Raw genomic sequence first — 26,179 nt, 5'->3', positions numbered from 1 at the left:
AGAGACCCTTACGCGTGCACACAAAAACGAGAAACAGTGCAGGCGAAGATCTTAGAGGTTGTTTCTAGTGACTTGGGTGGCTATGCTTTCCCCGATATACTGCCACAAAACCGTCACATCATTGACACAAGTTGGTCCAGTCCTGAAACAAAACGTACTCGAAAACACATGCGCCAGGATGAGAACGAGCACTGCACATCATATTTGCACCGAAAGGGCCCACTATTCATGTAACATAAAGACGCTTCGTAGAGTCCACGGTGATCACAGGAATCGGATGTAGCCGATTGACGAGCTACGGCACGAGTTGCGACATCGCAGATGTGTCTTTGCCCCACACCTGAAAATTTCAGAGCAGAATAACTCTTCTTCGATTAGTCTGGCATAAGCGTGGAATCAATTTCTCTCTCAGAGCGGCAGTTCGAATGTACCATCCGCTTGAAGCCACTCCTGGCGCGCGAAGCGTGCAGCAGGAGACAGTGATTACGGCAAGCTGTCTTCACCGTGGTGCTTGCGCGCTCTCGGTGGCGGCGCGTGCGAGGGCTGATGGCCAATGCGGACGCAAGCGAGGACTGCGGCCAGCCGTAACCGGCTGTGCTACTCTTCGCCTCGCGGAGACTCCGGACCAGCGGGGGAGCCCCCCTCCACAGCAGCAGCGGCGGCTCAACGAAGAGAGGGAACCCCCGAAAAAGGGAGAGGGTCCGAGAAGCTCATCTTCGAAGTAGGCCATCACGGACCGGTAACTGAGTATAAGAGACTCGCGAGGTCCCCGGGCTACATTTGGGTGCCTGCTATCCGTGCGTACCGGCGGCAACGGGACACGCTGCCTCCTCAACAACAGAGAGTGGGACTAGAGAGACGCTCGTGTCGTGCCTGCCACGACGGGATGAAGGACCTGTGTGTAGTATAACCGCGGCTTCACTTCCCACCCCCACCCCTGCTCCTTCGGATTTGACTGGACGGCACGGACTGCGTGCGCGCGACACACAGTGCACCTTCGACAGCAGCCGGAACAGCCACCACACGCTTCGCTCGCCGCCCTCAGTGATCAGCCGGACGAACCCGCTAAGGATGCAGCTGCTCTGTTTCTGAGCTCATCATACCCAGTGTTTCCCGTTTGCCGCATCTGACTTCACACCCTGGTCAGAAGCCGGGGCGACACGAACGCACTCTGAATGCGTTGTATCGTGAGTGTGCGACAGTCCGCTCTCTGACATCTTCTCTTTAAGTCCGCGCGACGCGTTGAGAACAAGGATACCCCCTCTGGACTAAAACGGACGCCTAACGATCAGGTGAGTGCACTACTCTAGTCCCTTGAAAAAGTGTCTAGACCTCTGATGGTTGCTGTTAGATATGTCATGGGTTTTCATCAGCATTCATGACTACGTTCTATTGATTTATGCTCTACGTACATTACAGTATCGTGGATAATTTACTTAAGAGCAATAACAATGCCTTACATACTAATCTTCCGCTTCCCATTTCAAATGAATCAATTAAATCACGTGACTATTCCACTTTCCGCAAGGTAAGACAAAACTCTAATACACGGACGCTGTTGCATTTCAATCACATTTGAATCGAAATGCAGCCGCTCCTATCCGATGTCCAGTCATCAAGGTATGCCTCAAAAATATTATGAGCAAAGTTTTTTTTACCTGTATTACTGGCTCATTGAAGAAGGGTAGTTTATATTTAAATGAACAGTGGGAGGCTCCTTAAATAAGAAGGCGCAGGTTATCACTACGTATAATCAACAAAACTCTAAAACCATTTAAAAGTCCGGGGATTACTCCGCTGAAAAGTCGTTACGATGAATGAACGTGCCAACGCTTTGCAGTCCAAAGAGGTGGAGCGAAAAAAAAATAAGAAGAAGCGTCTGACCTGGTTGAGTACTGATATTTTGGGCTTTTTCTTTTTGCGCTCCTCCTCGATTTGCAAAGTCTTGAGCCGTGTAGCACGGGACGGGCTGGCTCGTCCCACTGTTTCGAAAGCAATTACATCATTTTACGTTTATTCAAGTAACCGAGTGGGAAAGTTCTTATATAACATCTCCCCACATTTATGCTTCCTTTTCTAGACTCCGCGTTCGTAGTGCTGTTAAAAGAAATAAGCAGAAAAGCGGGAACTATAAGCACGAAAGAACAGAAGAAAAAAAATTACAACCGCTGTTTATCAATGTTTCAATAGACACTAAGAGGACAGGGTCAACGCAATGGCTGCGACAAAAAAAAAGAGCCGAACGAACCAAAACAGGGACGCAAGTTTGTTGCTTCGTTCGTATCGAAACTTCCACACACTCGGTGAACGCGGAAGACGCAGGCTCACTTTAAAGTTCCCGCGAAAGAGATATAGAAAAAAAAAGCGAAAGAGAGCAAGTTCCGGTGGCATCCACGAAGTCGGGACCCAATGTCTTCCTCTATTCCTAGCCATGCTTTCTCATTCGTAAAAATAACCGAACGGTTAAGGGGTCAAAGACAGCAGCGACGGTGACCGGCGCGAGGGAATATAAGCTGCTTTCTTGCCGCACGTGTTGCATAGGGAAAAAAATGGTGGGGGAGAAATAAAGAGAATGGTGCGATGCTCGCGGATGGCTGGCGACAGCCAAGGAGCGAATCCCGCAGTGGTCCGGCACTCAGCCGCTTCTGTCCCCGCGATCGAGCGGAACGGCTCTCTCTGTATATACTGGTGGTCCGACCGAGGGGAGCTTCCATCGTCGGCCAAGCGCGCAATCGTTGGGCGTGTGTATAAAGAAGCCGGCGCTGGCTTCCAAACCGCGTAACAACGCCGTGTAAGAAAACGTTCTCTTTTATTATTTTTGTTCACTTATCAGCCGAAATCCTCGTTCCTTCTCTTTCTCTGTCGCGAGGCTTTCCAACGGCGAGACGAAAGTCGCGTCGCGCAGTCTCGCGGAACGGAATCTCCCGTTACGCGAAAAAGGTCACTGTCGCGGCTAACGGTCCGTTCGCCATGGTCAACGGTTTGCTTTCGCAAAACCGCGTGCCCACGTTCACCGCTCGCCACAGTGGGGCTTTGCGAGTTAGACCCGTTCAGTGTGGCACCAATGCGCATGTTTACCTGAAGCTGCACCTGTGTTCGAGAGGCATGAGCTGTCGCACATGGCATCTCACTATCTCCAGAGGGGTCGCTGATCATTGTGAAATCTTGCGAAGGCTGTGAGGAGACGGTCGGAAAAAAAATTTAATGGACGAGGTAAGCGTCGCGACACTAACGCTAGGGGTTTCAGGCGTTCACCAGAAGCTTTCAACTCGTACTTGCGTGATTGCGTCGTTGCAATCACGAGACGAAAACAATCGAAAGTACAAACACAACTCGTCATTCTTCTGTTATCAGCTTCTTGTTGCAGATAGCTGTGGGGCTTCCATCATTAAGTGTCTCGTTCACATGCAGTGTTCGTAAATGCAACGTACTGGTAACCATGCGTCCATGATAGACGCACTTTTGACTGCTTGTTACGAACAGTGTTGGGGCACACGTGACTCTCAACATTCCTTCGAAAGCCTTCGTTGCTAGCAAGGCCTTCTTCACATTTGACACCGTCAGAAAACTTGGCTCGTGGTCATAAAGCTGTTAGCTAGACACTTTCGTGAGAATGGTCGTAAAGTACAGTAATGCATGCTCAATACATATGACTCGTTCAGTGAAAAACAGCTCTTCCAAACTAAGAGGCTTGGTAAATCTACCAGCTTTCCTTTTGCGCGACCTTTGATTATTCTGCAGTCATTGCACCACTCAGCGGTGCGTATTAGCAGGCTGATCGTTCGATATCACGGAATAGTCAACCCGTCACTTATTTCGCGGTGAGCCAGGAGATGTAGAAAGTGTCAACGAAAGCTACGAATTCTTAATGTACGCCGATGATTTGTATTACTCTGTCATTGCGGTATTAATGCAGTAGACTGATCGCTCATAACCAGATCCTGTAAGAAATAATGCTCATTGCACTGATAGCTAAATGTGTTTGTGAGTTTAAAACAGTTGCTTTCAAAGTATCACCTTGGAAAAACCATAAGAAGTTGGATCAGTTCCAAAGTTATGCAAAACATTCCTCTTGACCAATGTTACTCTATTTCTCCAGCAAATTAGCTATATTATTTTTTGTATAAGTATTACGGCCGCCGTGATTCAATGGTAGCTTGTACCGTTCTGGTCGCGCCACGCAGGTAATACATACAACAGCATCCAGTAAATTATTATAATAAATGATGACTACTCGCCACACTTCCGAACCTAATCCTTGAGTTTTCAAATCAAAATAAAAAAAGGGTAGGCCAGTAATGGCTACATACCTGTGGAAATAAATCACAGCTAATGTCACTTGGTTTATTTGTGTACGAATCACTACGTTTCGGGAATGCATAGAGCATTCATGGCAAACGCAATGTGATTCTTTAATGAGAACGTCACTACAAAGTCGAAGAGCCGTGCCATCACCTACACCAAGCGCTTAATTTGTCGCTGATGTGATAAAAACGAGAAGACGTATTTTAATACGGGGATATTACATGAAACATGTGTAATAGCTTGTTCTCGTCACACTTTTCTGCGGGCGCAAAGTGCACAGGCTCGAGCCTCTCTGCGCTAAGAAAAGGAAAATCGGGAACGAAGAGACACGTGCTGAAATAGGTGGAGCTCAGACACCCCCCTAATGCAACCTGGCGAACACACGGCACCGACCATTATTGGCTCGAGTGTCAGTCATAAGCATGCGTAGCCGTATTGTTTCGTTGACCACCACTGCAGGAGTGCCAGCTCTGTGAGTAATCGTTTGATTCATCACTGGCTCACTGTATCTCATTTCCCAGCTCAGCTGTAGTGAAATATTCGATTGTGAATGTAACTGCACTACTGAACTCTCATAATATTATGCGCTACTTGTGCAGAAAAGGGATATACAAATCCGATGTACATATCAGAATCTACAAAGTATTCAAAACGAAACTTTCGAGAACAGAATAAATCAATGTACCCAACCAGGTGTGGTGCGTACGATTCTTTTTCGTGACATTCTACACAATGTGCAGGCTCATAAAGTGTTTATGTTTGTGCGCTGTGCGCTGTACAATTAGCAAGCGACGCCTAAATGCAAGCATTAGTGCAGGTGAACGTATGCTGTCAGATATCGAAAGAGCGATGGCAGGAGTATGAAACCGACGTCTGAGGCTCGTCGATGGAAGAGCACTGAGAAGAGGCTCATGCAGGAAAAAGTTCGACACTCAACTAAATAAATTTTGGGCTTCTATGCCACGCACTTGTTGCACGCTAGCGCGCATCCCTCGGCAGAGCCAAGAGGGAAGAAATATTACTCTATTGTTGCTCAACAGGCGATCTCGGTCGAGGCCTCACCCTCACAGCTGTCTTCCCAGCGATTGTGATGCACGCGACCTAATATGTCAGATAGGCATGCATGCGCCCAAAATAGGGACATATCTGTCATGGCATACTCGAGGCATACATCCAGTACCCTGAGAACGAACAATTAGCAAAAAAACACGCAAGTTGTTCATTATTCATACTACAAGGCGGTAAGTGGGTTTTAGGGACCTATTAGACATGATATGTTCAGATTCAATATTGTCGTTGATTGTTTGAATATGCATAACCCAAGTGGCAGGGCTGCCACACGCTACAATGTTCTTCTAATCTATCTGCTGCAGAGTACTTAGGATCTACTGTGGCGACAATACCAGCGTTGGAAGAGATACGAGAGAAATTTTAAGTTCTCGGACGAAAGATGCTTGCGTACGCAATCTGCTTCTGTCCGAACAAACCCGCAATCCACTACGTCCTTGAGTTAAAGCTCTCTACTAAACGGTTAGGGGAAGGGGGTAGGGATCATAAAAGAATGTATCGCTTTATAATATAGAAAAACGTACACAGAGTTTCTTTTAATTTGTCTATTCCCATATCTCCATTGTTTGAGTGCTTGCACAGTGAAGCGCCGCTCACATGCATTGGTGCGGAAAGGTTGCCTGTTACCTCTGTTTATTGTCCCAAGCGAGTTTAACCTGCTATGCTCGTCTTTCCTGCCGTTTGGGAGCTGCTTCAGCTTTAACAAAATAGAGGTATTGGGTTGATGTCCATGCCGCACTGACCCGGCAGGGACAAAATCCATCCCTCGATAGAGCATTTGTAAACGATCATTTCATACAGCATTGTAATATATAGCATCACCCCAAGTAATGGACTGCGTGTATCCTCAAACAAAGCAGTCATCGTGGTACCAATAAGCAAATTGCTATCATAACATGCGGCTACATTACCTAGTGCCAATTTCTACAAGCATGCATGCTCTTGCCTGTTGGAACACGGCAATAAATGTCAAGGATATGGTGCACTCGGCTTATTGAGATCGCTGCAATGCTCGGTTTAGAAGGTCCTTGAGCTTATCGGGATGAAAGCTTAGTTTGAAAACATGACGTAATATATCATACCGAATATCATGTAGACTGGCTGAAAACGTACTAAAAGCACTCATCGCCACTCCGCCTAACTGTTAATTCCGAAATCATTCGCTTGACAGCAGACTTCCCTATCAGTGCATGCCCATTGTCTTGACTGTCCAAAATTTTCGCCAGCCATAGGTGTACTCGACCTGAGCTTCAACACTGAACCAAGAAAAAAAAACGAAACAGGAGTCAAGAGGAACGGGAACAGTTTTCTCGCATTTATTTCGGCAAAAGAACACGAGATGGGACGCGGAACTCGAGATCCGCTTTGCTCTCAGGTTCCTATTCCCAAACGCTCCTCGACTAGAAACGACCTCAAGAGGCCCTTGAGGACTGTTTCGCGTTTCGATTTCTGTAACGAGAAAAGTCTCAAGGGTCCCTTAAGAATGAATATCGATGTGAATATGGGCCTAAAACTCTAAGATGTCTAATGACGAAGAGTGCTGCATCCATCTTTATGATTGAAACACAAAATACCAGCTAGACTGCTCAAGCCCTGACATCAGTGCCGTGGCAATTGCGAGACACCGGTGTCACGTCACAGATGGCAGAGCCTCCTCGGGGTCGCTTACGTAATGCGGTAGCCGTAATGGCGTATACAGTGACAGAGATTTCGCAATGGGGGCTGGACCGGGTCGAGTAATTTATTTTTTATCTATTTTTTTCGTGGTGCCGAGGGCTGCTCTTCTTAGCCGCGAGCGGCTATCGGTGGAGGACGCCTTCCCGGTAAGTGACCCAGAAATCTGCGGCGCGATGACCAGCCAGCCGCGTTCGGGCAGGCAAGCGGCCGCTCTAAAACGGGTCACCAAGAAGACAAGAAACGCGCCCGCCGGCGAGCCAAGGTCTGCGCGCCGGAGGAAGGAGGCTTCCCGCTAGCTCTAATCGATCGAGCTCTCCTGGACGCTGCTGCTCGAACTGTCGCGGAATGCGGTTTCCTCAGATCCGACAGTTCATGGGCGAGTGACGTTGTTTTGGCCTGCGCTGAATACAAAAGACCTTGCACAAAACAAACGCTGGCACAGTATGCGACGCAGCGATACAAACCTGAGTCGAGTGCATCTTTTTTGTCGAACTTTTCTTGGTGTATTCAAAAAGTCACAGTTTTGCCGCAAAGGCGAAACAGTGAACACGATAGCAACAAATTCGAAGGTCACGCACAGAGTGGCAAGCAGATCAAAACGTGCCCCGCGTTGCTCACGCACAAATGACGCACGAAGCGTCCTCACAGGTACAGATGAACACGGATAAGCGTCTCAGTTGCTACTTCGCTGTGTCTGAAATGCACGCCCTTTTCGCAAACAGAGGCTGTGCAAAGATTGCAGAGACCTTTGTGCGCCCGGTAACTACAACGGAATCGTTCAGGTGAAAGCTCAAGGCCAGCCAAGACGTACGGTGGTCCCTACCACGAGATAAGCGCACGCGTTAGCGTCCACCCTGCTTTCTCTCCTCGGGACAAAGTACGCGTGGGAGATGAGGGCGCGTGCCGTCGCGTGACGACGATGTGGCGACGCGTGCTCAATGCGCTGTCTTGATGGCAACCCTGAAAACACGATAATTTACCCCGAGATGCCCGTCACCAGCAGCAAGTAGTAGATATAAATAGCTTGCTGTTTAGCGTTCAAGGAGGAACTCCTTCGTGGCTCAATGGTTAACGCCCCGCACTCGCGTTTAAGAGGTCCCACGTTCAATTCTGCATGCCGGAGTCCTTTTCTTAGGTATTTTTTCTTGCGTTTTCATATATATAGACACTTATACATATACCGTGAGTGATGGTGACCACGACGTCAACGCTGACGTCGGCGGCAAAATCCAGACGAGAGTGTCCATATAATTGTTATCGTAATAAAAAGCAAACGTAAGTTCAAAACAATGTCCATGCATACAACGCAAGCCCTTCTTAAATTAGTGGCGTCAAAACTCGTTGCCTTTGGGAAAATTAGGGACTATCTCGTCATTTGTTGCAGTGGGAGTACTTATGGAGCTCTCCCTCCACCTCTGAAATCTTGATTGCCTATATTTGAGATCAGAAAAAAGTCACAGTTTCGCCAAAAAAGCGAAGCAATGAATGCGATAGCAACATATTCGACTGTTTTGCGAAGCAAGGCTAGCATTTTTAGGAGCAATAATAATTGTAGTAAACATGCACTTGCTATATGCAAGCAAGTTTCCTTCGGCGCGGCCACGTTAGATTACTACAACAAGGCTCGTGCGTAGTCACGGCGCTAATGAGAAGCACCTCCCATGGGCAGCGCATGGTGGTACTAAGGACTTTACGTCGTGTGTTGCTGCTGGCGGCAGCTTTGTTACGTGTAGAGTGCATCTATGTGTGGGGAGGTCCTTCCGCGGTTGTGTTCGGGACGATAGTAACGCAAACCCGCACGGCGAAATAAATTGCGTATTCAATGACGTGTAAAAATGTAAATCAAAGGCAGCAAATATAGTATTCGATAGAAACACTGGTGAATGTAAATGAAACACAGCTCACTTGTTGACAGTGACAACCACCTTGTCGTCACTAAGGTATGTTGGCAATGGCACGCAGTGCACTCGTGACGCAACATTCTTTCCGAGCACATTATCTAGACACATGTTGTTTCGTGTACTTAGCTGTGTCAAGTCCAAGTTCGGCAGCGCGAAACGCCATAAGTCACTCATTTCCCCATCAAAGTACATTCACGTTGAAGCCTCCTGTGACGATCACCAGCACATCCTCCTAGCACGCCGCACTGAAGTTGTGAAGCAAGAACTTAATGATGTCGTTCCGCAAGGTTTCCAGTGAGATTTAGACTGCTGCGACGATGAAGCTGACTGATGTTTTGACTGCACATGCATAACCACAAGTCATCAAGGGCAGCGAGTTGAGTGGGTATCGAGCGCGGCAAAAGCGTTATACCGTCGAAGCGTTCGTAAATGGTAACTCCAGTAGCTCGGTGGTTTGCCGTTTTGCGAGGCTGGTGCACTTGCATCCTGGCAGTTCGATGGCAGCGCCCATCCACGTTTCCGTGACAAATTGCAATGTTATACGAATTGAGGCTAGCAGTCAACTCGTTTAGATCCGAACTCTCGTAACTCTACAAAACGCTTGTGTAAAAAAAAAAGTACATGGCTGCTCCAGGTACAATGTTGGCATCGTTTTTACGTGTTAAGAGTACAGCCGTAGAAGCTCCCGCCCGCTGTGGAGGCACAAGCCGCGCGCTGATCGTTGCCGCAATAGGGCGGTGACCATAAGCGCCCCCTTCCCCCTGTTCGCTTACGAGATAAGCGTGCGTGCAGACGATTCCGGCCGGAAAGGCGATGTTCGCTCCGCAGAAAGGGGAGGCTAGAAGCGCATCCTTCTCCGTACATAGGTATCCACATCACACAGCTTTACTGGCTTCTTGTTTTACCTCCGTTAAACAATAAAACAGTTTCCTTACGATTTTAGGCGCGAAATACTGCTATGTGTATTGTGTCAAACAGATAATCCACATTCAAACGTACGCCATCAGTTATATGGGTCACTAGCACACAACTAAGTCATCCAGCAAGGTTCCAAGAGCAGTGATTAGCACTGTGCGCTACTTAATCATACAGAGACAATGGCTGGACAGTGAAGGTACTGGCCGTACACGAACTGACCCTGGCATGCCTCTCGTATATAACCACTAAGACTTGAGCAAAGACTGGGCAGCTTAGCAGATTTATAATCACCGTTTCCCCGAGTGTTCTAAATTGTACAGACCTACAATGTGCGCGTGTAAATGAGAAAGCAGATAGATATACGGAAGTGAATAACGTTACTTTTGCAATGGCCATTCATGCTATGAGAAAGAGGGGTACCAAAAACAATATGTAACAAAAAAAAGGCGATGAGGCTGAAATTCTCACGATATATTTGTAGTTGCGCTGCCATGCCAACGTTTCCATGTATTTTATTCAAAAAATAGACGCAAACGAGCCCCTCGAGGTCATCAGTTTAAGGGAGGGGGAGTACGAGGGATAGCTTCGCTTCTCGACGTTTGAAAGCGTCGTTTGCGACGAAAGAGGTGCCTTTCGGAGCGAATAGCCTCCCTCTTTCTCCCAGGCCTTTTTTTCAGCGGACATCATTGTCCTTGGAGAATCGCGGCCGGCGGAAGTTGATGGTGGACGAACACAAATATAAATTGTGCACGATAACGGGGCTCATTTTAAGAGTCGGTACTTTGCTTTTGTTGTTGTCCCTCTGGCGCCGCTGTTGCTGCTGACCCAGCCGCAGCGTGTTTTCGTCGGGGGACCGTTTTATTCAGTTTCCGAGGAACGCCCAGCGCGCCAATCGCAGCGGAAAATGAGGACATTCAGGTTCCTCGGTGTATTTTAGTATGCAAATGCAGTTATTTACTCAGTGCCCCTTATCTATCGACGTCCAGCATTTTAACGATGATCGGGGCCTTCGGCACTGCATTATATATCCGACCGCCTTTAATGTTGCAACATATGATCGGCTACTAAACTTAAAACACAGAAAAAAAGAAGAGTCTTCTATACGACGTGGTTAACTGCTGGAAGCACTGGTTGTTTACCGACGGAAGCTGCTTGCTTCACCACTATAGTTTCACATGGCGTATAACCTGCTGCCTTGGCGACCGAGCATACACCTTGTTTTTTTGCAACTCTGTTTTCCTCCGCTGTCAGCTCCCCCCCCCCTCCTCTGGCCTATTTCTTTTTGCCTGGTGTATTTAAGAAATACAGGGACCAAACGTGATGCTCAAAGAATAGAAAGCAACACTACGTTGTAGCTTATATGTATAAGAGTCCATGCTTGTAACAAAAGGTGGATGGGTACTTGCTTCTCAACACTATAGCTTCCACAGCCGCCCCCTCCCACACACACCATCGCACTGCCCTTCATTCAGTGTTTCGACCGTCAATGTCATATGTCATCTCGTTCCGCTGAAACGAAATTATTTTATCCTACATATGCATACTGTACTGCACTCACACATCTCACAGAAAGTCATGTAAGGCGTGAAATGATTTTGCTTCTTCTTTTTTCTTGCGTTTCAGTTTGCACATTCTACATCACTGTCATTTAACTGCAACCATTCGACATGCAAAGTCACCAACCAGCCCAGATGCAAACCTTCTAAGCTTTTCTCAAGCTTGAGAAGCCGCAACTATTCTTATCCAGGTTTAGTTAAGAACCTCTCTGCAAGAACACTTTATTATTTTTGCGTCTGTAACGTAACCTGCACGTCCGTGTGTAACCTAGAGTGGACACATATTCGCTTGTGAATATACGCAGCCTTTCAGGCCCTGTGCCAGTCTCCCTTCACGAGGCGCATAATTTTCGCAAGTAAAGGAATCCACCACAAATTGCAATTATAAGTGGTCCGCCTTACGGTAAAAATTATTCACAACTGACGTGACCAAGCATGTAGGCCTTACTCATTTTCATCGGATTGCCACCCACCAGGGCTCATTAATGGGCTGTAGTGAATCTCAAGAGGAACCGACTCTCATATTATAAAAAAAAATTAAACGATGACTCAGCATTTGCTTGTTTACTTTGCTACATCAACGTTCGCGCTCGCATCTACGCACTTCCGAAACATTGCCGGCACCTTTCCGTATCGCACAAACACCATTCGACGGGCGTACCGAGCGAGCTGAATGTTTCTGCAAGACCGCCCACGACGTGGCAACGTCACTTTGTGTACCGGCGCACTTCGCTCCGTTCGCAATGCGCGTTTTAGTGACGGGGGTTAGCGAGTGGACTGATCGCGACTCCGGCGGGAGTGACTCAGCGCGCATCTCCGAGCTATCCGCGCGCACGGAAGAGGAGGCAGCTGCGGCGTCTTTCGCAACGCGCACCGGGAAGTTGCGCGGCCCGGGGCGTCAGGAAACGCGCGCCGGTCGAGGTCAATGGCGCCGGGAGCCGATGCCGCCGCGGCGAGTAATTGGCGCGCCTTCCCGGGGGCATAGGAGGAGCGTCCCACGGCACACGCGAGGCCGCGCTTACGAGCGAGAAGCGCCGGCTGCTGTATAAACAGTTAAACAGCGTTCCTCACGAAACTAAAAGAAAAAAAAAGAGAGATACAGGCTACGCTACGCGCATGGATATCGCCATTATAATAATAGTAATAATAATAACAATAATAATAATAAGAAGAAGAGGAATAAGAAGAAGGAGAAGAAGAAGAATTATTTCTGTGGTTTTACGTCCCGAAACCATGGTACGATTATAAGGGACCTTTTAGTGGAGGGCTCCGGAAATATCGACTAGCTATCTGTTGTTCAAAAACGTGCACTTCAATCTGTATGCGCAGGCCTCTAACGCTTAGCTTCCGTCGAAATGCGGCCGCCGCCTCCGGGATTTGATCCCACAACCTGATTAGCACGATCGTGTGACCAGGTTAATGGTACTGAATCGAAGGTTTGTAACGTGACCCTTGATCATACTGGCGCAAAATTAACAAAACGTCATCTTGCGTATGGTCGTTTTTCCATTGGTCAGTCGGCTTTTTCTAAGGATAGTTCAGGTGTCGCGATTGGTTGAAATATTCTCTATCAAAAATTTTTGAGTGACATCAGGTTTTTTTTTTTTTTCGGAGAAGGAACCCTCGAACTTTGAACTCAAAATGGGGACTTTCAGCCATAATTATGGCACGTTTCATTTTGATGCCTCAAAATTTCACTCTTAGTGGTGGAACAGCGGCTATGGCGTTGCGCAAATAAGGGCTTGGTCCCGGGCATGGTCACTTCTATGAATGTGAAATACGAATGGTCACGTACGTAGGTTTCGGTGTACGTCAAAGAATTCCAGATGGTCAAAATCAATCATGACACTGCAGCGTGTTGCAGAATCATATCGTGGTTTGGCAACTTTGAGTCAGCGGACAACCTGAACAGTTATGTCTCACTCTTCCATCTCGCATAAGGCTCTTATTCTGTGCAACCCGTTCGCTCAATGACAGAGCGCTGTAAAGTCTGAGTTTTACCAAGCCAATGTCCGGGTATGGAAAACACACAAAATGCTTCGTGATTCTGGGGCTACCGTGTTTGCGGGAGGAAAAAAAAAAATTTCTCATGGTGTACTTCAGTACAGTATGACATGCCTTGTGCCTCGTGGTACCCGTACCGTTCGAGTTATCGGTCGATATGCAAGCGGAAAACATCCGCAGTCCATCGCGATAAAGTCTATTGCGCGCTCTACTCGTATAGCGGCGTGATTGGATCGACCACGCCTGCGGTGTATCGAGTTGCCGGCTCTGTTTCGACGTCGTCAAGGGTCGGGCCGTGACATTCCGAGACGTTCCCGTAGCGCAGGCACGGGCAATTGGCCCTGTTGCAATATTTACGCTGCGCAATGACGAGTTGTTCGAATAGGCTCACTTTGTTTCTGCCTCGGGACACGTTTAACGCAGCGGAGAAGCGTCGTGTGGAGAAGACGGCCTTCGTAGACGATTCCCGAGCACGCATACAGCAGTTCTCTCTCACAAGCACACTCAGACATGCATCATACACTTGTGTGTGTGCGTGTGTGTAGAGGCGGAGTGCAGGGTTTGATTGCCAGTGTTTCTGGGCAGCCACGTGTTTTCCAATGGGGAGAGAGGCATAGTGACCCAGACCTTGGTATATTCTTTTCCCTCAGCTCCCCCTTTCCTACGACGCTGTGTTGTGCTCCCTTGTGTGCGTTGCACAAATTATTCTGTTCATTCGCAATTTGAAAATTTTTCGGCGAAGATCATTTACTGCGATTATCAGACATAGGAACAAGTTTGCGATGGAAGACATGTGACTTCTTCCGCACATGAGCAGCTCGACAACTGAACTATAGAATATTTTGTTTATCCTCGAACTTCGCTGGTATGGCGAAGGTTTAACAAATTTAAAGCTACTAATCTGAATATAGCTAGGTTTTTTTGAATGGTGCTCTGTATATCTCGTTTTTTTTTTTCACTTCGCATACATATATGCTTGGCAAACTTTCGAGCGAAAAAAAACACTTAAGGTGGCGGTTCTACTGTCGCCATATTGCGAGTAGTTCTGGAAAAAATACCAGACGGCGCCACCAAGTCAGGACTGGAAAGCCAACATTTCGGAGGTGAACTGCCACACGTGTGCCGGCGCGCCACACTGCATGACGAGGGGGTGCAAATCGCGCTGACACGGTTCGAAGAAATGAGGCACTGAGCAGGGGCTTTTTTTTTTCTCCCCTTCACCGACACCTCCATCTCTCTCCATGCTCACTAGCCCCTGACCCCTGCGGTCGCTGCTTTTCAAGAGATCCCTCATGTAGGCTGCGTAGCCTGCTTGGCCAGCTGCTCTACGTTCCATACAGTGCCGGAATGCGGGGTTGAGTGAAAAACTCTATCGCGGAGGTCACAACAATGTATACAATGGAGATCAAAACTTGGACTATGAGTATTCATGCGAGGTTCAACGGAACAGTTCGTTCTACAAATAATTGGGGTTGCTGGAGCGTGATGCGGTTCGGTGGGACAGGAGAAGGCAAATTATATTTGACTATGTATACTTCCTTCCCAGTATGACCTAAGCTTCCAAATTTTCAAAAAAAAACAAAAAAACGGGTAGTTAGGCAAATCGCGTGCTAAGAAGTGCGGCCGCTGTGACTCACGGTGCCCAACACGTGCCGACTGCATAATCATTAGTTTTCCCCACTATACGTAGCGTAATTTATTTCATTAGAATTGAAACTTCAGCAGGCTAGTATGAATTCATGTTTTGGTTGATGCAGCGTTTATTTATCACGTTGCCGTACGCAAACCATCGGACTAGTCGACAAACTATGTTTATGACGAAAATGAAGCAATTACCTCTTGTGTGTCATATGAGCGAGACTCGCACATGCGTCTCGCTCAGGTGCGTTATTCCCTTGTCCAAGGAACGACTTCTCTATTCGCGTACGCTATTTCAACATCTTTTTTTTTTCCTGTAAAGGTCGTGGCAATAACATGAAGAGTGATCGTTTCGCCCAAATCAGTTATTGACTGCAAGCTCGTAGATTCGAGGCCGTTACCTCAAGCTCTATAAACATCTCATGATAAAAACTGGGGCGGATTCACACAAACCTCCCAGGAGTGCAACAAGGGAGGGGAACTTGTCGCGGGTGCTTCAAAGCAGAAAAAAACAAGAGCCCTGGTGCCTCATTGCTGTCCCCGCACCGAAGTACTTTCTTACACCACGCCGTGCATTCAGCAAATTTCATGCCACTTCGCTTCGTTGTTACTGGCTGAAAAATCTGCAAGATTTTCAGGCAGTAGCATGATTTTAGCCAGTTTATGCAGTGAGCAACGGAATAAATATTGCTCGGTTTTGTGGTTTATTGAAACCGATGACGGATATTCACAGCTGACTTCGAGAGAAGAGTTTGCAAGCGCCCGCGTCCCCTTAGAGCGAGTTTGCAGTGATTATGAGGAACGCCGTCATGGGGTACTCCAGAACATTGGTGTTCGCGCATTTCGGCGCTATGGAAATGTGCGCTTGTCGTATATAAAGGCGGAAAGCGAACACGCGTCCTCAACTCCTGCCGCACCGTAGTTTTCCCCAAAGTAAATAAATGAAATAAACACGCAGAAAGTACAAAACAGACTTCATCTCATTCCTGTAGGTGTGCCTCGTTTCGTGTTTGTGCTGTTTGTTGTGATGGGTTCATACGAACAAGCGCAGCACGTCTGAAGCTCCGTATATTTCACGGTAAAAAAAAAAAGATATTCACAAATACCTTACTCACGCACGTCTGCTCAGTTCGCTCGTATCGCTCGTTTGTCGTTCGTTTTTCTGCTTTCTTCTGACTGTCGTCGCACAGCCCTCGCTTTTCGCTTTAGTCCGTGGGGGGTGAGGAGGGCGACAAAGACGTGCACACATAAAAGAGGGACTTTCCATGAATTCGGCCTTTCTTTTCCCGTGAAGACGCTCACCCCACCCTCTCGGAGGATACTGCCGACCTGTTTTCACGCTCTCCCGCGGTACCGCGCAGCCTTATGAGACTCTGAGGGGAGGAAGGCTTACAGATGACGGTGCATGGTTTGAAGTTAGAAAAGACGTTTCCTCCTGAGGCAAAATGTTTTTGCACACCACATTCGGGGAGACAGGGAACCTTCAAATTCAGCGCTTTCCTTATTTTTGTTTAGGTGGCGCTAGGGGAAGATTTTCGGTGTAGTGATAAGAATAATGTAGATTTCTCAATATTCCTGCAGCTGTTGTGTGCGATTCGTGTGTATAAGTATACCAGGAGACCGTAACTGTTATAGTTTAGGCTATGCATGCTTAGATTTCATTGCTATTTCAAGATAACAACGACTTTGTTGATGTTTACGGCACGATAAATTAAGACAATTCGCGAGCTTTGTTTCGCATTTCTGCTTACTTTATTGAAAAACGCTACGTTGAGGAAATAGATCAGGGGTTTTAGTTTATCTACGTGCAAATTCAGCAAACGAAATTCAGTAGTTCTCCGCAAAAATGGGCCACGGTAGGTCTATCTAATGAGAATATTGCCCAATTTAGATCAATATAATTAAAAAGTGAGCGGGCGTACATAAATAAAATTGAGCACTCAAACGGAAAATTACATCCTCTATATACACCCAGAAAATGAATTTTCTCTAGCGAATAGGTGCCGGATAGTTCGCATCGACATTTACTGAATTTGGCTCTTTTCAAAAGCTAATCAGCAATACAGTAAAAGTGCTAGAATAATTTGGTACGTTGAGGAAATAGATAAATATGTCTTAAATGTTCTGCGCAAAGAACAGTGCTGTAACTGCAGCAGATTTTTCAGAAAATGGTCGCTGCTGACACACAGTCAGACCAAACCATGTAACTAGCGCTTATTCTTGGCTCTCCCTACCCAAATGCTAAAAGCTTACTTATTTTTAATAGATATGTTTAAAATGTACAAAAATTAAGCTTTTCAATGACACATAAACCAACTATATAAGACAAGAAGAACAGCCGCCACGTCAGTTGGAAAAGTGACAAAAACGATGTGCTCGTGCCGCCGGAGTGAGACCGCCGCCTTAAGCAAACATTTCATACTAGGAAGTTCTTAGTGCGCAAGAAATTGTTCGGACATTCATTATTCGAACAACATGAGCTCAACGATATCACTTCACTAACCGTCATTTACCTTAATCCTAACGATAATCAGCAGAAAAAGTCAGCTTTTAGACATGAATAGCCAGCACTATATACGGCTGACGTGTTCTGTTCCTTTTTCTTTTTTTTCTTTTTTAGAAAAAACTATTGATTGGGAGGTTTGTTTTCAGTGCGAGGCTCTGTTGGCGGGCCTTCCTATAACTCAATATAGACCACGTAACTCCCGCAAGTCGTTCTTTTTGCTAGACACTAATTCACAAAAAACATAAAAAATTACCTCCATACTACCTTGTAAAAGTGAATGTCCAACGAAGCTCTATTAATAAACGCCACACATACAGACAGAAGAGGGGGGGGGGGGGGGTATGTGTTACTATTACAATATGGTAATGGTAGGGATAATCGCTTTGTCGTCGGTTTAGTAGACATTGATTCGCTCCACGACCATTTTTAGCAAGATGAACTTGTTCCCTCGGTTGGGCATGGCATTCAAGCTGTTTTTATGGTATCTTCAATTTCCGTTGGCTATCCATGGCAGTCAGAGTAAACTGAATGAGCTGCAAGACAGGTCTGCCTTTTGATTGATATGTGGAGTTTAACGTCCCAAAACCACCATATGATTATGAGAGACGCCGTAGTGGAGGGCTCCGGAAATTTCGACCACCTGGGGTTCTTTAACGTGCACCCAAATCTGAGCACACGGGCCTACAACATTTCCGCCTCCATCGGAAAAGCAGCCGCCGCCGCCGGGATTTGATCCCGCGACCTGTGGGTCAGCAGCCGAGTACCTTAGCCACTAGACCACCGCGGCGGGGCAGGTCTGCCTTTTATATATGAAAGTAGAAAACACACGAATGAGGAGGAAGGGCTGTTTGACGCCATTCGAAGCCCTCGTGTGGTGTGCAAAGCAGCTGCAACATTATGTTTACCGGGAACGCGTGAGAGGGTATTCCCGTTGTTCGCAGGCGCCTTGCTGTACATCATGCGGTGTTTATGCAAGTTTTGCGGTTTTCTTTATTGAAACGAATACTGGACTATATGCTGAAGGCCTGATTGCATAGAAAGATATTCTGTTTGACTTCAATTTCAAAGCGCCTCTAAACCATCCTGAGGCCGAATTTTAGTTGTGGCATTGCATCTGGGGCACGAATCTACAGCGAACGCGTTCGTCAGCTCGTCTGCTCACCTCTCCGAACGCCCTTCCTCAACGTCTGAGGTGAAAACGCAACGAGCGCGCGCATCTGCTATAACATAGGAGCACGTGAGCGTCTGTTGGGGGTTTAAGGGTCATGTGTTTTGTGCTCAGTTCGCGGAGACAGAATCTTTAGAGGTGTTTGGCTTCACTGTGAAATTTTATGTTAACATAAATATTTTTTTTCTTCATCAGCTCAAAAAAATGAAAGCTGCAGCTGTTTCTTTTCCTTTCTTTCTTCTAATAGATACGTATGTGATAACGAAATAAGCAACCTGAACACGCGTCCTCACGCCCGTGACAAGTTAATATTTTGTCTGACCTGCGAAGGCAATCCTCGTCGTGACACGATGAAGACTTGTCCTCGAAAGACTCTGTGACTGGGCACGCACTGACCGACCTGCACTTAATAGGACCGACAGAGCCGGCGTCGGCACAGCGGCGTGTGAAAGCAACTACTCAAAAGAAAAGGGAAAAAAAAACAAGATTGTCCCTCCCCGTTGTAGAAAGATGGGCACATGCTCTCCGCACAAACGGTGCGCGATTCCCGCGTCTACACGAATCCTTCGATCTCGGTCGATGGAGCGAAGGTTGAATGCGAAGACAGCGAGAGATAGCGCGACCGAGCACGCATGGCCTTCGGATAGATTTGAATAAGCGGTCGTGGGGCCTGTCGGCAGCTCGACAATGGACGTCGAGTGCCGGTGCAGGTGGAAGCTCAGGTGGAAGTCTGGCTCGAGTGGTCGAACTTGAAGATGTCAATAGAGACAGACGACGCTTCTTTATGCTTTTTTGCATTTGACAGCGTCGGTAACACTGGCCGTAAATCAGAGTAGGCTTGCTGTTGTTTTGCAGCACGCTCGACCACTGGTCAGAGTTGAAGGAGTGTCGATTCTTAAGTAGGAGGTTGGGCCAATATTATCTACCGTAATTGTGGGAGCCGACATAAATATTCGATCCTAGTTAACGAACAACACTGTCAATGCAGCATCGAGTCAACCACACACAAATGGACGCGTTTAAAACCTGCACTAGTTGTTCTGCATCAACCTATCCCACGTCCAAGTTTGTCACGCGAGCTCACCTGGTTACTTGACCACAGCCGCTATATGTCGATATCGAGGCACTGGTACCAGTTATCTGGCAGCAGCAGTGACCCGCACCTGCAGAGCACTACACTTAAGAGGAGACCCTGCTTCCGAGACGAATCTTGCTTAATTTCAAGTAGATTTTCAAGTAGATAGTCAGGATGCATGGAGTTGTTATGAATTTTCGATACACTTCTTTTGAGTCCTTCTGAAGCTCCATGCCTCTTGGTGGACATGGCACTCCATCATTTGCCCCTCTCTTCTGTTCGCATCTTGCCAGTGATTGTTGCGTTCGGTCCCAGTTCATGAAGAATTGATGCTGCAGAGTGTGCGTTCCCAGAATTAAAACGCAACACTGCTTCGGCAACCGCTGCTTGAACAGCAAAAAAGAAAGAATGCAGCTCTTTGGAGATTAGACTCCAAATAATCAAATGCAATATTTCATTCTAGTTTTGCGCTTTTCCTCTACGACATCTTTGTAGCAGACGTCGGTCAGGCAGACATTTGTAAACAGGCAGTAATGCATCTGCAACTTCTTTGGGCAAGCTGTGTGGTGTTCAGGCTCTTGAATACCCTTGGCCTTTGAGGCATTGTGTCGGGTACCATGACTGCTCGCCTGTTGGGCACAAACAGTGGTTTGAGCACTCGTCACTAGACGTTATGTGATGGTACGGGGACATCACAGCTGGCTGCATTTCATCCAGATTCCCTTTATGTGACTTGAGTGCACGACCATAGTAGGTGTTCAATCCAGTTGAAGCAATACTTTTTTGCAGACTAGTTGGTTCATACTTGAAAAATTGAATTGCTGCACAAACTTGAAGGAAAACAAGGGAGACAGGTCTGCGCTTTTCCCGGTCTCCCTTGTTTTCCTTCTAGTTTGTGCAGCAATTCAATTTTTCAATCCGGTGATGAGATTAGCAGTGAGTCGCCCTTCCCTCCCAGACTTCAGCATTCAGTTTATTATTTTTTTAGCATTTGAACCAAGTTCCTCAAAGCTGCCTCCATTTGGTTTCGCACAGTGTCTGTGCCGTTTTGCTTTTCTACGTCTATAGTATCATAAACATTGGCATGCATTTTGGCATTGTATGTTCTGCTGTCGCCACCACACAAGACTGTTGTGCAGCGAAAATTGTGTCGCTTAAGGGACCTCTGAAAAAGAATAAGCATCTCGCCATTGCTGATAGCCCTCACCACCGGGTTTACGTCCCACCTCGCAGCCCAAACAAAAATTTCAAAGAATTCAAAGCTCGACGTATTCCAGAACATAAACTGTAAAAGGTCAATAACAGCTCCAACACCGATCTGTGAAGAGTACCCTCGAGTCATCCAGCTCTCATGAAAACACAGTGCAATGTAACCACTGTGTCCAAAACACAAGTCCTCGTAGAGCAATGACACTTAACGCACGCACTGCCGCATATATAGCATCCTCAGCTGCTCGCGTAGCAGCGCGTTCCAGCTGCTTTTTCAGGTGCCGCTAAATAGTGTTCTTATGCATTGCTCGACTGCACGGCCTCAACGCGGTAATTATGTTGTTCATTGCCATCTGGACATTACCAGTAGAAAACATTGCGCGTCCCACAGGCATGTTTATCGCAAAGGGCCTCCACCTCAGCGAGGGTTCGACTCGGTGCGAGCTCCAAGCATCCCCAATGTCGGCGCTGTTGTCGTGCAACGCGCGTAGCTTCACTGCTAAACCATGCTCACGATCGCCGCGGGTTAGCTTGACTTTTCTACGGCAGATGTGTGAGTGAATAGCTTGAAGAACGGGATCACTGACAGCGTCGAGGTCGACGATACTGTGCGAAGCTGCAGATTCCATCGATACAGTCTCTGCGCCGCTTCATCGGCTGAAGTTTTCTACCTTCCGCGCGGGCGCTGGCGTTGATCCAAGCTGTTCAGGTACTGCTTGTTTTCGTGCCTGCGTACCCCCCGTACTTCTTCTTAGGTCACGAGCACACACACGAATCACAAGCGTGAACATGCGCGACTGGAGGCGATGCACTACCGCCGTCCGTGACGTGGACCAGCGATGCTCCGTGAACGGCTGTTTGCGACGATGCCGCGTCCTTTACACGCACTTTCCCCTTTCGTCGTTTACGCCCAAAGTGATGGCGTGTATGAAACGTTTTTCGTCCCGCCAGGCATGATAAACTTCGTGCGCCGATCAAGGGAGCTATCAACAGAGCGGTGAGTTGAGCACAATAGCTGTATACACACGCAGTCTCAGTCAAAGTGGCGGTGCATGATGGCGACGTGGCACTTATGCCAATCAGATGGCCGAATTGTGATCACGTGCCTCATTTGACGAATGGCAACGCGCGAAAGCTCTTTTTTTTTTGCGGTACTTTTTCCCGCCTCTCAGGAACGCACAGCATGGCCAAACTAAATTTAAAAGAAATGTCTGAAAACGAAGCTATTTAACAAAACCAAAATGGCGCCGATAGAGCGTACCAGTTGTGAAGCGGCACGCGATCAGAACGCTGGGTATTTGTGCCTATTTTAAAAATAAACTCTCGCAGAACCTTGTCTTTAGGTCGTGATAACTGCAAAGACATGCAGAATTTGGGAACCAAATTTTGTAAAAATGTGCGGAAACACGTCAGGAACGCGAAAATTGACAGAATGAAAACTCTATTTTCGGGCACACTTTCGTCTCGAAAAGTCAGGTCCCCACTGCTTTTTTTTTAAGGAGGAGTGTCGAATGTTTCATACGGCATGTGCCCTCCGCCACACCATTCGTTCTGCAGTGCGAACGACCATGAACGTACAGCAGTAGGTGAGAACAACACATCATCCTGGAGGCTGTCCGAGAGCGCGCAGAAAATGACCATAAAAATAACCGCGAGGTGGAGCGGGGTTATGCAGCTGTGCTCCTACACGCGGCCAGCGTAAGTATACTTACGGGCAGGCGCTGTTGCAGGTATAATGCTGACCGTGGCGTGTTACTCCCGCGACCGCGGCTATTATCGCGCGACGCGTACGCGACGGCCCATCGCAGCGTGACTGTTCCCGTCGTCCACGCTTACGTCTCCGCGCTGTCCGACTAGACGGCAGTGGCGTTCGGAATGGCCGGACGGACGTAGCAGCCATTTCCCACTGGCATGCAAATGAACGGGAAAAGGACGCCGGACGGGCTCGTCGATGCGCGCGGTCGCCTGCACGACCGAGTCGCCTCTCGGAGGTCAGAACGATTTGGACCGAGGCACGACGAAGCAGTGACGACTCGGCTCCGGAGGAAATTCCATCCAACACATTATACGCCGTGTTCCTCGCCGTGTTAGCCTCTGAGATTAATTCGGTTCTCGTTGAGTGTCACACATTTCGGGTGACGCCCTGCCGATCTAACAGCGGCAGACTCGCAGGCTTCCAGTTGACGCTTAGGCCTGCGATGCCTGAAAGGCCTCCTAGTGGTACATTTCACTTTTTACTTCTTTAAGCTGGTCGACTTGTGCGGGGTGGCACGTGCAGTTATGTTTGGTTCTAGCTCACGAACTCATAGAGCAGGCATGGACATTTCGTTAAAAACAATCATTTATTTAAAAGAAAGTATATATATATATATATATATATATATATATATATATATATATATATATATATATATATATATATATATATATTCGTTTGTATTTATGGTATCTATACCGAAATCGCTAAGCCATAACAATATGACTGTATGACGAGCATAACTGACTAGTCATAACATAAAAATCATGACATGAATGTTATGATTTAGATTTCATGGTCTTGTGCTCTAGTGGTAGATTCATTCACATAAAATATCGAAAAACTGGTATGGTATGTATGGTATGACATGACTGCATGGCGAACATAAGTGACAGATCCTTACGTGGAAATGCTAGCATGTATGTCATGACTACACGCCACGCTCATGGTGCGCTAGCGGTCATTTCGCAAGCTTCACATATACCAAATTTGGTCTTACGGGATCTGAATTGATGAAGAAGATATATAACTGGTGCAAACGTGATAATAATGACATGCGTGTCATGTAAGAACATGACAACATGTCACGCTCATGAAGCTCTCGCAGCCAAGTTCACTAACCTCACATACACCAAATTTGGTATTACGTGACGTGAATGGACGACGAAGGTAAATGACACGTCCAAACATGATAATGATGACATGCGTGTCATGTAAAGCATGGCTACATGCTACGCTCATAGCGTGCTCGCGGCCGTTTCGTTAGCTCCACATATACCAAATTTGATATGACGCGATGTGAATAAACGACGAAGGTAAATGAAACAACCAGACATGATAATCAATACACGGAAGTCATGTACGGCTAAAGTTACCTCCGCCTCGTAGCCTCGTAACGTTGTGCCGATTTCAAAGTCACATCAACCTTCCCTATTTGTGCTTCGTATATCATCGATTTTCACTATACTTACGTGAGGTCTGCCTTTTTTTTTTAGGGTGAACGCAGGAGTGGTGGTGTTAGTTACTGCTAGGGGCTTTAGACGACACGTCACAGTATGAGGGCGCGTGCGCGAGGAGTGTAGATATGATTCGCACGCAGGACGTTAGCGTAGCGTTCATGTGTCATCTGCAAGCTTATTTTAAAATTTGCGTGCTTTCAGTTCAAACAGCTTCTCTCTTATGCCTGCCATGTCCCTTCTTTTGCATTTTTTTTCTTGTTTTCTTATAGACGTAGAACGAATAGGCAAAAGAACGCAAACACCTGAACTGTTATTTGGAACACGTTTCACGAAAGGCTGATAAGTCTCACGAAGTTTTTTTTAGTAAACTAGAATGCTTTCACTCAATGTTACACAAGTATTTTGTCATGTCCTCTTTGAAAAACAGTACCATTGCTGTCATTCTGGAAGGTATAAAAAGAGTATTGACGAGTATACTGCCCTGGGCCAAAGTTACGATGCGCTCGTATAGACTCAGCCACTCTTGGCGAACCTTGAGTTTGTCCACAGTCGCCACACAAGCAGGGTGTTGCACAATAGCTCATTTCATGTATATTCCCACATATTTTCACAAGTGTTCATGCTTGCCAGGAGAGCTCTGCAATCCGGTGATTTCATATGTGCTTGTTCATAGGTTTTACAGCGTGTTCAGGTCCTGCTGGAACGCAAAATGTGTGTCGGAGAAAGCACCCAGTGAAAGATCAACGATGACCCAGAAAACACCCAGCAAAATTCAACATATCTTAAAGTTTTATTGTTTATCTGGTGGAACATCATTGATAGTTATACATTGTTGGTACTCTGAGATACACGGCTTCTCCTTATCCACCGGGCGCGTTGAGCAGACGGCACGTGCCAGCTCGCCTGACGCAATGCGCGCGGCAGCACTGCGCATGAGCAATACTTCTCGCTGCCACCGCTTAGCTCCGAAAGCCACGCGCTCCCCTGTTCACTCTCAAAAAGATTGCGACTGTACAAGTAGTCACAACGCGGAAGGTTAATAAAATAATTACGTGATTGAAACCAAAAAAAACGACAGAAGGGAGAATTAGGAAGGTGGGGCCTCTGAGCTGCTCGCGCGACGCCCCGCACAGTGAAACAATACTTGAAAGCAGGGTATATTAAAATAACAGTTTGAAAAAATCTCAATAAAGAGTTCTATGTCAGCTCGCAGTTCACGTCGGGAAGCTGACGGGGTGCCACTGAAGATGTCGCCACCATCGGTAGACGACGAGGGAGCCCGCGATGTTGAAACCGACTCAATACGTTGCGCTAGACACTCCGTAACTCGCCGCCTACGCGAGACTCGCGGCACCGACGACAGCCTCCTCCGCTGGTTCAGGGTCAACTGCTGAAGCCCTGAAATTCTCTTCTGGGCGTACGCATCGCCCGTAAGGTCATTTTCCTCGAACACATACGTGCCCCCTTCGCCGAGCAGATGCCCGAAGTTTCTTTGCCACTTAGAAGGAGGGGCGCGAGGTCGAGAATTTCAGACGTTTGTGTCATCGAGTCTAGATTTGAATATGTCATATAACGTATATGGTTGACTATTAGATAGCTCTCCGCGTGAGTGTGTTTCCCGGCCATGGCGGTCACGTTCTGATGAGGATGAAATGAAAGAGTAACCGTGTATTTAGATTTACGTGCACGCTAAAAAAAACACAACGTGCACGGTCAAAATGAAATTGGAGCCCCCGACGGCGGCGTGCCTCACAATCTTTCCGTTGTTCGAGCAGGCAAGGCCTATTGCTATTAATACTTTCTTTGTATATATGCACGTGTGTCTCTCGCTTCACTATGCTTCCCCATGTGTGCTCAAAGGTTTACGAATAGTGCGTGGCTTTCAAGCAACAAGACCCTGTTTTTATAGAGACTTCAAAGTTGCGAGCTCAGCGCCAG

General features: G+C 47.2%; 1 protein-coding gene across 1 annotated transcript in view; it reads left to right on the top strand.

Moving 5' to 3' along the window:
* Positions 1 to 784: 784 nt before the first annotated feature.
* LOC119162198 (uncharacterized) overlaps positions 785 to 26,179 on the top strand; it is a 79,345-nt gene continuing 53,950 nt past the window's right edge. Inside the window, exon 1 of the mRNA XM_075879229.1 lies at positions 785 to 1,292. The gene's annotated coding sequence lies outside the window, so the exon portion shown is untranslated. The remainder of the gene's footprint in view (positions 1,293 to 26,179) is intronic.

Source organism: Rhipicephalus microplus, chromosome X (genome assembly GCF_043290135.1).
Source record: "Rhipicephalus microplus isolate Deutch F79 chromosome X, USDA_Rmic, whole genome shotgun sequence".
NCBI classification, from domain to species: Eukaryota; Metazoa; Arthropoda; class Arachnida; order Ixodida; family Ixodidae; genus Rhipicephalus; species Rhipicephalus microplus.
Note: the sequence above shows the minus strand (reverse complement) of the source record. Positions and strands in the feature narration are given on the sequence as shown.